General features: G+C 34.8%; 1 long non-coding RNA gene across 1 annotated transcript; it reads right to left on the reverse strand.

The window, feature by feature from the left end:
- Positions 1 to 1,052: 1,052 nt before the first annotated feature.
- On the reverse strand, positions 1,053 to 10,324 carry LOC145675568 (uncharacterized). The gene is made up of 3 exons (XR_014129156.1): positions 10,086 to 10,324; positions 4,360 to 4,498; positions 1,053 to 2,033 (listed from the first exon to the last, which is right to left on the reverse strand). It is a non-coding gene; the product is annotated as an uncharacterized LOC145675568 (long non-coding RNA).
- Between the last annotated feature and the right edge of the window lie 2,292 nt (positions 10,325 to 12,616).

A 12,616-nucleotide genomic window follows, 5' to 3' on the forward strand; every position in this document is an offset into this window, starting at 1 on the left:
GTTTTTGATATGTCTACCTTATATTCTCTGAATATTTTCTATCATGTACAGAAAATATTTTCTAAATATTTTGTCATGTACCCGGGATCCCTTAATATTACAAGGCGACACCACAGGGGGCACTGTGCAGTATAAGTGGAGAAAAATAAATTATCTCGGACACACTACATTATATTAATGCCAATATTCATTGAAAAATGATATGGAGGAACAATAACAATCGGAACAAATCACATGCATTTTGTGAAAAGTATTCTTAATGGAACTCCTAAAAAAATGATATAGTACAGTTTCTTACATAAGTATTAAAAATATACGAAACTTACAAACACGTGTATATAGTGAGTTTTTCTTATAAAGAATCATTATAAAACGTGATCATATCACCATGAAACCAATTTATTGCACCATGACTCTTAACACAAGGACGACGTGGACCACTCAGATGTTCACAGTCGAGGTGTCTTAATTGTGCTCTTCGTTGTATGTTTTACACAACACTAAAACAGCTATTGTAGTGCGTAGAATAAATGACAGAGCACAAGTAAGACATCCCAGGTATCAACATGTGAGTGGTTCATGTCGTTCTTGTGTTAAAAGTCATGATGAAATAACTCGAGTATAAAGAAATCAGCTCTACTAAGTTAAAGTACATAATTACAAAAGGAAAGAAAATGCAAGAATGGACTGAGATTTGAACCTGTAACTTCAACTTACCGTGTCGATGCATTAACCACTAGGCTACTCACTGTTTCCGAATAGTCATTCATTCTACCACTCCTGAAGTCAGTGCTCAAGCAACCAGACCGCATTGACTATACCGCAACTTATGAAGTACTTGAGCAACCAGTGTCTATACTACAGAACCCCACTGGTGGTAAGATTTATACATGATAAATGGGGAAAATAACTTATTTTATATCATGTAAATATTTAATGCGATATACAATCGATTATTTCCTTGAGTTATCGTATATAATAGAGAAAGTATCCTTAAAATGATCTAAATTCCACCATCCTACATTACTTATGATTACATAACAAACCGAAAGCCAAATAAAGGAATGAACCTTTAAAAGAGAATACATAAAATAAAATCCTGTAGATTTATTGAGAATAATTACAGTAATAATTACTTAATTTTACATTAAGTATACATTTGTAGTACACAATATATTTAATGTGAATACATAAACAAAAAGTCTATATTAATTTAAGTCTACTAATTGCATACCGTACATTATAATAGTTTGAAAAGTATATACACCTCATCAGTGTATCAATTTTAACAAGTGTTATATAACATTTAAAAAAAAACACTTACTTTGTAAGAAAAGCTCGAACAGAGTTGCACCTTACAAACTCTTCCCCACACCCTAGTATTGTAGTTCAGAAGATGACTGTACCAATCACCGAAAACCAAGCAGCAGAATCATGCGTTTACTTACGTCCCCCTCCCCCTCAACACATACAAAATAAGTTAAACTATTTCTTGAAAAGTTCTCTGTCACCTTCATCTAAGAATATATTTAACGATACGAAGTAGGTATATTATACATTACTTTAGAGTCTGAAGTGTGATTTAACTGCCATAAATTAAAAATAAACATAATATGCACGCAAATTAACTTAAATGAGTACCATATGCATCACACGAAGCGAGCAACGCCAATAAAAAAAATCACAGTCAATAAGAATTAATTACACCTTCAGTCTAGATTTTTAAATTGGTGTTATGTTGACGCTATGAATTTTGGGCTTCCTACACTAAATGTCTCTATGCCAAACTCTCTATATATAAAACGTTTTTCGTCGAATCTGCAAACTGAGCAAGCCGCGCGCTAATGATGGGAGGCTGATGATAGGTCATCACATAGGAAGACACTTTCAAATTCTAGGTGAGTCACAACACTTTCTTCCTTTTTCTGGGATTCATCCTTATTTACGATCAAATTTGGTACCGTCTATGTAGTACCTGTGTGTAGTGTATCTTGAAATCATCTCGGTTGATAGCCTCCAAACACAGTGGACTCCTAAAATAAAGCAATTGTTGTAAAATTACTATTTGTAGCATGTGTGGCAAAATTTAAAAAAGAAAGATATCTCAGAATCAAGGTTAAGTCAAACGAAGCGTTTTATGCGTTTTTTTAATATATATATATCTTACCTCAAGCTATCCAAAATACTAAAACATTGTTTCCTATACTTTTGGAAGTTATATTGTAGATATAGAATTGAAACTATGATCCAAACTTAAAATAATGATATTACAGAACACAATAAACTTAACTTAGGATGAAAGTGGAAACTGTAGATGCATGAGTATTACTGAGCGAAGGAAGGAAAGTAACTCAGCTGGGTTACGAGTTTGACAGAGTTCATACTCAGAAATCATTCGGTGGTTTATATTTCCAGCTTCGACTTAAGAGATAAAGAAGATAAGCTCACTTTAAAAAGTTAAAAAGAAAAAAACTTTTAAAAGATTTAATTTATTCTGAATTTTTGTTCAGTATTTGTAAATAAATAATGTAGAAAACCGACACAGAGCTTGCCCGCTGGAGTCTGGAGCCCTAATCCCAACTCCGCTATTTGCATGCCTGCCATAAAATAATAGAGATATAACCTTTTTTAAAAAGTGCAGATTAAGGGTAGCTTAATATTTACATTTTTTAAACGATACTTACAGTATGGCGCTAAATTCGTCGTACAAAAGCAGAGGAGTGTCTCCTGAGAGTAAAACAAACAAAAAAGTTCCAATAAACGTAGGGCGAAAAGCCCATCGTTCACGTGTTATAGGCTGCGGTTACATGAAAAAAATCAACTCTAAAGGTCCACAGCTCCAAAACTATGGGACCTACCAAAGTCGGGTCAAGACTTCACTTAGGAACTAGTATGTGCTCTATCTAAAAATACACGTTTTAGAATCCTAAGGAATCACCCCTCTGCTTTTGTACACCGAATTTAGCACCATACTGTATAAATTAATAAGGTAGAACTATATGTGGTCCTTCTCACTATGCTCACTTATATATATCTTAAAGGCTAGTGATAAATAACACCAGCCCTCTGCTCCTATACCACCCTGTGATACCGGAGCAGGACGTTTGGACGCAAAGCCGTATATCTAAATAGGTTAATCTATTTAAATGGGTTATAATGCATTTCAAAAATAGAAACCGGATGATTACGTACTAAAAGCCTTAAAAATAGGCACTAATATCACTAAAACTCTAAAAAAAAAAAAAAAAAAAAAAAAGAAAGAAAGAAAAAATAACTGCACAACCTAAAATTAAGAAGTTCGGAAAGGTTAAATTTGATGCAAATTTTCTTTCAAATGTCATCTTCAAAACTCTAAATTTTCCTTACGTTATAGTCCTATGGCAGTCACTAAAAGTCTCAGTTGCAACAAATGCTTAATTTAGTTCTATTTTTTGTATAACGCAGAAAAAATGGGTCTAATTATTTTGTTTTTAGAATGATATATCCTAATTTCAGGAAAATCGGAGACAATGACCTGCAGAACTTTTTTTCAGCATGAATCTATATTGGGCTAAAATAAAATTTGCTGTAGGCATCCTACAACACCCCAAAGTAAACTTCTGTGAAGTTATCTTTACAATATCTCTAACGTAAAGGATATTCATAATTTCATAGCAATTCATAACACTGCATTACTGCTTATTACTACGTATTTGCAACACTGATAATTGGAAAGGAAACAACAGTGAAACAAGAAGTAAACAGTGAAATCTAATATACCTATTGAATAATTTACTTTGTCTTATGTTACAATTACCATGACGGAATTATGGGCCAAATCCAGCATTATTCTGCAATGTCAACAGTTTCAAAATTCTGCACGGCGAATTCTTTCCTCAGCTTGAATATATTTTCTTCTTTCAGTTCAGTTGATTTTGAGTTTAACGTCCCGTAAACAGCGAGGCTATACAAAACGTGAACCTACTGATTAACGTGGAATCCCAACCACGACGTGAGCTCTCGTCGGGAATTTTCTCCTTTTCTTCGGCGGATCGTCTTCTCGAAGCATTGCCTCGTGTCCTGCTTCTCTTTTTTCCTTCGAAATGCATCAATAAAGCGCCAAATCAACCAATGTCGTTCCTTTATGTTCGATATATTATAAAGAACAAAAGTTTGTTTATTTTGGGGTGTCATTGGCTGCCTACAATAAATTTTATTTGACCCATTCTTCCTATTTAAATGTATAGTTAGTGCCTATTTCTATGAAAGTTTATTAATATTATGGTCTCAACTTTCTATTAATACAATAGTCTCAACTATATGGTTTAATGGGCATATCGAATAATAATAATAATAATAAAACATTCAATAAATACTCACTTCCTGAACTACCCAATACATAGCATAAAGAACACCATTTTCATTCCAAAACCAGCTCGTATTCATTTTCTCTGATCTCTCGGAACAGGTCAATACTTAATAAACATTTCTTATGTTTTGTACCATGTGTTTTAATAATCTATTATAGAAAAAGAAAATGAAAAAATTAAAATATGTACAGTATTTTACAAATTTTAAGTCACATCTTTATAGTAAGTAAAAATTACTGAGAAACTTCAGTTGTTTTTAACTTAAATTAGATGTCCTTATTAGATATCTGGTGCCTTCCATTTCAATTCAGGCAAATAAATAAGTAAATAAATAAAAAATAAAATTGTACCATCACCATCTGATATTGTTCAAACTTTTATTTATAGGAACTAAACATGTTTTTATTTTGGGACTTTTTTTTTGTCGGAAAAATTTCCCGTCAAGTAATGGGCCATCAAGGACGGGGAGTACAATTCATGAATTGTAGAAAACATGGAAAATGGTCAAATTCGGAGCCTCACAATTCAGCTATGGAGACATGTAGAATTATAATTCTTGTTGTGGTATGTACATAGGGATATGAATAAACTATAGTTTATTTCAGTTTGTTTTGCGCATGCGTATCTTTTTGTACATAAATTAACAAATGAACGTAAGTTTATGTGAAAAGTCGAAGTTTGTGCTTTTTTTTAGCACTTCCGGTTCGAATTTTAAATTCCGTTTTCACGGTTGGTAAGACGTAGTTACCCGCTTTCCACCCCCCAAAAAATTTTTTATCGCTTCTGTGTGCAAAAGTTTTATCGCAAAAAATTCGAGAAATCAGCAAATTTTCAAAAATCGCCATTTTCTCAAAAACATCATAATTTAAAATTCTTAAATTTTGTCAGATGGTTCAACTGTACATGAATAATAAACACACCAAATAGTATTCTCGACCAATGCTTCATGAACGAACTACAGCCTTTTGAAGTTAGCGTTAACTTTGAAGTCGCAGTTGGCAACAGTGAAAACAATGAAAGTGCAACAAAGAAAGTGTAAAAAAATGCTACCGCAAAGCATCGTGTAAAATTTCAAGATACAAATTCTATTTTACTGCATGTGGACTTCGCTTAAACTGGACTGTTATTCTGCAAAGGGAAGTTCAGAGTGATCACTGGAGAAACGAGCAAATCTCCTTCTTTACGGGAGTGATATATTATTATAAAACAACTGAGAGTTTTGCTGTAATAAGCGACGACAAAACACACGATTCGGCTCGTACTCATAGCCATGAATAAGATTCTAAAAATACTAGAAGAAAAGCGAAAATATAAGTTATAGAAAAAGGTTAGAATACGTGAAAATAAGTGTCTAAAATTTACCCAACCGTTTCAGTGATTTCTGATGGTGCTGCATTCCACTTTAAAAATTGCTTTCAGATGTCCAAAACGCAGACAGGTCCGATAAAGCAGTGGCTTTTCAGTAAAGCCGGCCGTGGTAAGGGTCTCTGCGACGTATTGGGAAGAGGGGGGATAAGAATAAGGCAACATGGCAAAACGAAAAACACATTCACAGTATTAAACCTGCAGAAGAGAAATGAAAATGAAATGAAATCTTGTCGATAGTCAAAAAACATTTATATTCACTTCTCTTATTCTCTTCTGGAAACCTGTACCCTGTTGAACGACCATGTGGAAACAAAGAAAAAAAATGAAATGAAATATTGGAGATTTACGTCCCACGTTTATGCCGGTTAGGCTAAAGGAGACGGTGATGATGACTAATGAATGAAATGGTGGAATAAAGAAAGTGGGAGGAAACGGGAGAACCCCGAGAAAACCCACGCACACGGTGTTTGTCCACCACAAAGTTCACTTGGTGGGGCTGGGATCGAACCCAGGACCCCAAGCACCAGATGTGAACGCTCTACCACTGAGCCACCGCGGTCTCTAAACCTGCAGAAGAATTCGTGAGTATAGTGCAAGTACCAACTCCGGGTATTACTCTCGTCTTGTTGTCAAGAACCGAATTCGACAATTAAACAAACAAACAAACAACAAACAAAAGTGGGAAAGTGTGCGACCGGTAACTGGTATTTACCGAAGTCATCTTTGGCTTTTATTGCAGTAACGGGTCATCATGGACTAACTTCATGCTTTTCCCAAAATCGAGCTTCTGCAATTCAAAGTGTAGATTTAAGAAATCTGCAAAAATGAACTTTTGTTACATACATATATGATAACCAGTGATGGATAGCAGAAATATTATCAATAAATCATAAATTACATGAAATTGAAGTGTTCTTTGTGTTTTCAGGAGGCGCGGTGGCTCAGTGGCAGAGCGTTCACCTCCGGTGCTTGGGGTCCTTGGTTCGATCCCAGCTCGCGCCCTGTGGACTTTGTGGTGGACAAACACCGTGCTCATGGGTTTTCTAGGGGTTCTCCCGTTTCCTCCCACTTTCTTCATTCCACCATTTAACTCATTTCTCATACTCACCGTCTCTTTTAGCCTAACCGGCATAAACGTGGGACGTAAAACTCAAAGGTTTCATTTCATTTTTTTCTTTGTTTCCACATGGTTCTTCAACAGGGTACAGGTTTCCAGAAGAGAATAAGAGAAGTGAATATAAGTGTTTTGTGACTATCGACAACGTGCTACGAGTTGTGAGTGCACCAACACCTATTGGAGCATCTGAAATGGTTGCATGCTATTAGCAAAGAAGACACTAAGCAAGCAAATAATTACTTCAGTGCGGAAAAAATCAGTGAAACTTTGTTTCCGAAAACCATTTTAAGTAAGTTTAAAATTTGTTTCGTAATCATAATTTTCATCTCAGGTTACACCGGTTTAAGAAAACGGAGGAGTAGGGAGAGGCTCATCATATTATTTCAGAGAGCCTTTTTGATCAAAATAATAAAAAGGAGCCAGGAAAAACTTTTATCCTTTATTTAATGAATGTGAACCACAAACGTCATCAAATTGTTGAACTTTCATTGTTTTCAGTGTTGCCAACGGTGATATTAAAGTTAATGAAACTTCGCTAACTTCAAGAGGCTGTATTTCATTCATGAAGCATTGGTCGAGAATGCTATTTGTTGTGTTTATTCATGTAAAGTTAAACAATTTGACAACATTTCAGGATTTTAAATTATGGTGATTTCGAAAAATGTGATTTTTGAAAATTTGACGATTTTTCGAATTTTTTGCGACAAAACGGTTGCACACAGAAGCAATACAATTTTTTTTCGAGAAGCGGGTAACTAGGTCTTACCAACCGTAAAATAGGATTTTAAAATTCGAACCGCAAGTGCTCGAAAAAAATCGCAAACTTCGACTTTTCAGATAAACTGACGTTCATTTGTTAATTTATGTACCAACAGATATGCATGCGCAAACCAAACTATAATAAAATATATTTTATTTATATCCCTATGTACACTCATGTTCAAAATGATTGTCGCATATCTATAACTGTCTCCTTGTAAGAATATAATTTGATAATGATTTTGCAGGATACTATTGATACTGATACTACATGTATAATCGGGAAATGTATATTCGTAGTAAATTTCAGAGGAAAAGAATTACAAACACGAAAATTAGAATGAGTAAAACAAAATGTTGCTAAATGGACATGAAAGTTTGATTGTTCTTACTTACTGCTCTTTTGACATGAAATTTGCCACATACATGTCTTTCCCGATTATACACATACTAACATTATAAGAAATACCGAACGAATTCGTTATCAAATTATATTCCTAAAACAACATATTTATAGACATGCGACAATAATTTTGGTCACGAGTGTACATACCACAACAAGAATTATAACTATCTGTCTCCATAGCTGAATGGTGAGGCTACGAAATTTACGATTTTCCATGTCCTCTAAAATTCGTAAATTGTACTTCCCGTTTTGATGGCCCATTACTTGGCGGGAAAATCTTTTCCGACAACACAAAAAATACGGGTCATTGAAAAAACATGTCTAGTTGCTATAAAAAAAGTTTCAAAAATATCTAAGATGTTGATGTTACTTTTTTTTTTGGCTAATTTGAAATGGAAGGCATCAAAGACTTATGCTATTTATATGTTGATTCAGTTTGCAATAGCAATCTACATGTAACTTAATATAGCAACCTACATCTATTATAATATTAATCATAGGTAGAAATACGTAATATGTAATGCATAGTACTCCGTAACGAAGCTATTATGAACTTAAGGCATTATGTAAAGTGATGATGCAGAACCACAGGAGTGAAGTAAAGCTATATTAGATGTAAGGCATAATTGTATGGGATATAAAATCTTTGCACTACCCTCGGTTACGTGCATATCCACCGTCGCTGACATGCCCGCTCCATACGGAATGACAGTGTGAATATAAATAATTACTGTCAGTGCACACTGCACAGCATATTGAAATGAATCTTGAGTATCAGTGAAAGCATTGTATGTGTTAGTGGGGTTAAGTTCCAAAGTTGGTCGTCCGTATCTAGTAAAATTTTGAAAATTTACCGGCAAGAAATAAATTTGCTTGTTCGTGTGCTTCATAATGTATAAGGAAAGAGAAAGTTGTGTTTATTTTCTTATATAAACGGTTTTAAGATGGAACTATTTGTCAAGCGCAGGGAACTACTTGGCACAAGGTTACTTCATGGTAGGATTATGGGAATGTAATGAGCATTTGTTTTTGAAAACATTACTGGTGATAATCAGGAAAAGCCATTAAAAGTAAGAAACAGTCATGGCTTAATAAACCTAAAAATAAATTGTAGAGAATGTGGTAAGCAAGTAACTATAAAGAAACGTGGAGAAAGTTATATTGTTTACTGTAACGGTAAGTGACATAACGAACAAGGCAGCAATTTTCTAGAACACAGGCCCCCCTTCCCATTTAGCTGTAATAAAAGCAGAAAACAACGTGCCCTGCGGGGCACTAATCCGTCTCCACTCACTAACGGTCACTCGGCATTATTATGTGAATTAAATGTAAAACTTTGGTAAAGAAAGGAACTAATTATTACACTTTTAGCCAAAACCTAGGCGGACGACCAACTTCGGAATATCTGCCTGTTAGTGTGTTATTCCACTATCATCGTTTATGCGTATAACCCCCGTCGCTGACGCGCCTGCTCCCTACGGACGCACTCTTGTCACTCGGGTTTTCGTGCTGCACTCCTGCCCTGTCTCAGTTAGATAGCACTTGTGCTTTTCAATGGCCACCTAGCACAAACTGGTTTGTGTTTTATGCACGGGTTAATTTACAACGCCCGCTCCAGCAGGTATACTCACTCAGAAAGGAGAAATTACACATTAATAATTTTATGAAAATGGATCAAAACTTACCTAACCTTAAGCTAACCTCTACCCTACCCTACTTATTTATATCTTACTCTACTTTACCTTACCCTACTCTACTATATTTTTTTCAAAGGGCCCTACTCATCGATGCACAGTTGGAGCGTGTCTTGTAGTGTTTTCGTGGTAACACTACTATTTTCACTTTAAAATAAATTAACTAAATAAAATTAGAGATTACAGAATCAATCTACTTTCTAAGAAACTTTTCTCCATGAGTAAAAGAAACCCGTTTTTGCTATTTCAAACATATTTGTCAATAATTACGTATATTCCTAAAATCATCACATGAGGAACAAAAAGGAAATATAAATTGAATAAAAAGTTGGGGTTCATGTATTAATTAAACCTTCATATTTTAAAGACAAAACAAAGAAAAATATACATACCTTCCACGCCAAGTTCCTTGCTTACATCTGCCCATAATTTGTTCGCGACCTGTCGTTTGTCTGGGTAAGCTTGATTTCACAATGCAACTTTATCAAAAGCACAATTCATTAAAGCATGAACAAGCATCTACTTCTATCTTAATTTTTATTTTTTACTTTATCTCCGCACCTTGCAACGTCGTCTGCTTTCATGCAAAACAAAATTGATTTCTCTCGTAGCGCTCAATTCCTCTACCAGCATTGCCAGACTCACAGCTCGGAATTATTCCAAAACCTGATCGAAATTATGCTAGATTCGGTCAAATTATGCTAGATCCTCATATTCACTAATTCAGGAGTTTTAAAAAAACGAAGCTGAGATACGATAACGTAACTTAAAATATGCAGAGCGCAAGAATGCGTGGATAGAACTCAATACTTCACGCACCAAAACTTTAACTCAACTAAACTAGTGCAGTCGTTGCCAGACTCAATGGCGTATATATCGTATAAATAAATGCAAAGTGTGTGCAAATCTGGTCGGAACTAGTCGAGGCCTCTCTAATTTATTTACACGTGCTGGGAAATTCGCATTCGCAATCGCATTCGGAAGTAATAGAGGCGCGGCCTAAAAGACGTCCACATGTCGTATCTCCGTTATATTTGTTACCATTATTTAACGTAACAAATGACGCCATATTTCTTCGCTTGACGTCTTTTGGAATTTAAGGACCAACATTTGACGTTGTTATGACATAAGTGTGCTACTTGGGCCGGGTTCGATTCCCAGCGGGAGCTCATTTAGTTCGGATTCCACGTTAATCAGTAGGTCCACGCCTCGCTGCTAAAAGGGACGATAAACTCAATATCAACTCAACAATATATATATATATATATATATATATATATATATATATATATATATATATATATATATATATATATATATATATATATGTGTGTGTGTGTGTGTGTGTTTATGAATTTGTTCACGTTCGTATGGTTAGCATATACGCCTTGAGAACGGGAAACCATGGTTCGATTTCCGCTTGGAGCTCATGTAGTTGTTATACCACTTTAAACTGTAGACCCATGTCTCAAATGCGCACACATATAAAGGCTTTTCAGGCTATGCCTTTGGTACACTTATGTTCTTACTTGGGAGCCGTCGAAAATTTCGGAATACAGAGTCCCGTAGACCGAAAAGTAAGAAGCATGGGTACAGTATAAAACTGCCATGGAAAAAGCTTTTTAGGTTATGTTAATCCTTATATATAATGTACCTAGCTTGGCCAAGTTAGAATGGAGGAAATGTAATCACCTTCAATACTCTGATAATAGAAAATATTCTCCAGGTATCATTATCCTCCTCTCCTGCAGAATGAAAGCCCTGACGAAAACGCAATATCATTTATATATCAGCACAACCATATTTTCTGTAATATAACAAACAGTGGCAGTTAGAATCCAGTGTTTTTTTTTTTTTTTTTTTTTTTAGAAATCCTTCCGAGGGTTAGATTCCATCTCCCCCTCCCCCCAAGGACTAAAATAAATAAACATTGGGATTACTTGTTATTTTTGTACAAGGGACGCAATTAAAGTCCCAGTTCAGCACATTCACACTTAGACTTTGATCCTGGAAGAAAACCTGTTAGTATTGTCTCTTGGTTTCTCATGTGGTCTCACATACATAAAGTACAAGAGTGTAGAACTTCATATGACATCGTTAACGGAATTTTTCCTGAAATCAGGAATTGTTATACGGATAAAATTAAAGGATGGAACATATTTAGAGGACTTGCACGTGACATCCAACTATAGTTCTCAACAAATGTGTTACAGATGAAAATGTCTGTATTGACTCTATTTTCTGGCACTTACGTTTTATTTATTTATGTTCCTCAAATTCATTGGGAAGCAAGTAAAGACTGTGCCTGTGTGCGTGATAAAACGTAAATGTACCGTATAATTAAGGGATTTTTTTACTTTCTTAAAATAAAAGAAATCTCGAACAAATGCAACAAAACAGTCACCAACGTGGAGGATGGGTGCAGTCTACAACAAACTGAGTAAATGTAAAAAAGTTCTGGATATACACAGTATGAGTCAGAATAGATTTCGCAAATATATTATAGATATTCTATGTAACTCTGGTATGAACACTGTAATTGGGTAGAATAACCTGTTGTGTTCTTCTTAAATAAATAAATAAATCAATAAATAACAATGTGTGTACAGAAGAGAAGATACTGACTACTTTCAAAAACTTATCTGGTACATTAATGGTAGTGACTATATAGCATATTGTTTTCCAGTTGCTGTAGACGTTCAGTAAACCACTTGGTTGTCTGGTTCTTGAGAGCAATCGAGTGTTTTTCGTTTCAAGTAGCAACTGAAGTAACTCTCTAAAATGAATGTACAATACTTGTGAAGGAACCATTACATGAATGATTTAAAATAAATAAATAAATAAAAACTACAATTTTAGTCCATCTCATATCTGCTAACGAAAGGAGGTAGCGGACCAAAGATAGATACTGTTTATTAAAGGT

The sequence above is a fragment of the Thermobia domestica genome, chromosome 18 (assembly GCF_964235325.1).
Source record: "Thermobia domestica chromosome 18, izTheDome1.hap1.1, whole genome shotgun sequence".
NCBI classification, from domain to species: Eukaryota; Metazoa; Arthropoda; class Insecta; order Zygentoma; family Lepismatidae; genus Thermobia; species Thermobia domestica.